Genomic DNA, 2,553 nt, shown 5'->3' on the forward strand with positions numbered 1-2,553 from the left:
GCAGACAAAATGCAAGGAGGTAACATGGTACGAGCCAAGTTTGGTTTCAAACATGACAGTAAATGAGCGTCTTGGGAGGTCAAGGCCAGATTTGATGTGATGCTCGTGTTATTATATTGCGGCCTTATGCTCACGAGGAGCAACGTTGAATTCACCAACATCGAAGTCATGGATGGCAATTAGGAATACCTAAGTTTCTTGATAAGGAGCCCCCTAGCGAGGTACTCGATGGGATTGAGCAGAGCTTGCTGAAGGTGAAGACACATTACCGGCCCTGGTTTGATACAACGGAGAACCCACAATACTCCAACAATGACCAACACACGAGAGCTTCTCGAACCCGAGAGACACAGTATGGCCGGGTCTACAGTAGTAGCCGGCAACACCTGAATGATAGCCAAGTACCAAAATAGAGAGAGGAATCTAGAATCCCTTGAACCTCGGACCCAACTCCGGGTCTCAAAGCATAAGCCAAACACATCCAGCAGATGTCTAGCTCAACACAGCTCCACAACCAGATTACATAGCAAAAGAAGGAGACAAGCCCTCAGTCAAAAAGGGCTGCTGCCTATGTGCACAAACTCAACGAGACTTAATCACCCTGGCCCTGCACAGTCCAGGCGATTGAGCAAAATAGCCCCTGACCTGGGCGCAATGGTATAGTACCAGAGCCCACTGCAAGCCTGTGAAATAGATGGACAAAACCCGTATGCGGGCGCTGAGGCACACAACTGAATAAAGCTCAGGCTGCTCTCAGCTCCTGGATGAGCAACTCCGTGATGGCTGCTCGCGGCTCCACGCAGGGCAGCTCGCGGCCTGATGCCAATCCCACACTTGGGCAATGAGGGTCCAGCCCCTTGTAGCATGACCTGTCGATAATGTCAGCAAGGGCCCATGCACCCGCAACCCTACTCTTGCGCTTTTCTGGACCCAAACACGTGACCACCATCACGAGCACATCGCTTGCAAGCGCAACAAAAAGCAAGCAGCAAGATCAGGAGAACAACACTAGCGCAACAAACTTTTCCAATTGCAACGCTCGCAAGCACGAACAAACCAAGACCAACAACGTAACACAACATGAGCGCACGAGTCAGAAAAGAAAACCTCCAGAGAAGTCCATGCTCTCACCGTTGTTGGGCGAGGCATTGCTTGCACTCCCTTCACCGCCACCGACAACGCCATCATCAGATGCCATGATAAAGATGACTTGCAAAGAAATGTCGTTCCAAGTACTTTGAGACGCAAGAAACAAACCCTCAAACCAATCTACAGCGGACTTTCAAATGCTCGACTGATTTAAATTTGCGATTATAGCATATAAGCAGATACAAATTGAATAGTGACAGATGGGTGAAAGCTCAAACATGAACAGAGAATCTTGCACTAGATAATGTAGCTCAAAAGCTCATACATCAAAACAAATTCTCAGAATTGCTGCCATGACACAGTATAATGATAACACCCGAAGCAAGAACTGAAAAGAAAAACAGAGAGAGAATCTTCCACTAGGTAATGTAGCTCAAAAGCTTGTACAAAGCAGGACAAACAGAGAATGTTGCACTGGATAATGTAGCTCAAAAGCTCACACATCAAAACAAATTCTCAGACTTGCTGCCATGACACAGTATAATGATAGCACCCGAAGCAAGAACATATTACAAAGCATTTTGCTGCCCTTTTTGGCCTGTCATATAGGCTACAACAACCACATGGAAATTACATGTCCTCATTGTCCTGTGCTCCATTCAGCACGTGCACTGAACCACAAAGACCAACACGAGCAATCCTCGTAATCTCAGGCTGCACGGTCGCCTTCAAAGACCTTGAGAAGCCCGCCTGTGGCATTAAACGAGCAGAACAACGCATGGAAAAGCTTTCGTTGCCACGTCCTCGCCGCCTCAGCCTGTAGAGCAACCCCCTTCATTGCAGTCACCTTCCAGAGCCTTGAAAACGCCCCGCCATTAAACAACAAAGCTGCGTATGGAACAACTAGGTCCTGTGGTAGGACAATACCTGCTGTGCAACAGTCTTCTCGCAAGGACATCACCCACTGCATGTGCGCCACATCCTCTGGCAGGAGTAGAGCAGAAAGGACCGAGGCCCGCCAGGAGCAGCACAAAAAGGAATTGCACATGGGTCAAATGACCCTGATAAAACAACCCTAAAGGCCTTGCTACACGTGGCAGCCATCCAACAAACCATCGGACGGCCTACAGTTTGGGCCTACAGTTTGCAACAAACTTGCATCTAAAACCCTATGCCCTTCTGCACCTCCAACCGCACCATACCTGATCTACCAAACGAGGTTTGGAAATCCCAGCTCTTGATGGCCAGGATTTGTGAATACTTGACGAACGGGCACCTCATCTCGAGTGCCAAATCCGAAAACTGGTGGTTCATTACATCTTCATCGAAGTGCAATTGCACACTCGCCATAATCTGCCCCTGCTTGCCAAGGCGCATGTCCGTTGAGAACAACCCGAAAGGTGCTGCCTCTAGTTTCTTTAACTTTGCATACACCCCACTCGACGACCCTCTGCCTTTGCCAAT

The 2,553-nt window shown here is 48.7% G+C and overlaps 1 pseudogene; it reads right to left on the bottom strand.

Annotated features, from left to right (window-relative positions):
* Positions 1 to 646: 646 nt before the first annotated feature.
* Positions 647 to 2,070, bottom strand: LOC147460567 (uncharacterized; annotated as a pseudogene).
* Positions 2,071 to 2,553: the final 483 nt, after the last annotated feature.

The sequence above is a fragment of the Adiantum capillus-veneris genome, chromosome 3 (genome assembly GCF_014529385.1).
Source record: "Adiantum capillus-veneris isolate H3 chromosome 3, ASM1452938v2, whole genome shotgun sequence".
NCBI classification, from domain to species: Eukaryota; Viridiplantae; Streptophyta; class Polypodiopsida; order Polypodiales; family Pteridaceae; genus Adiantum; species Adiantum capillus-veneris.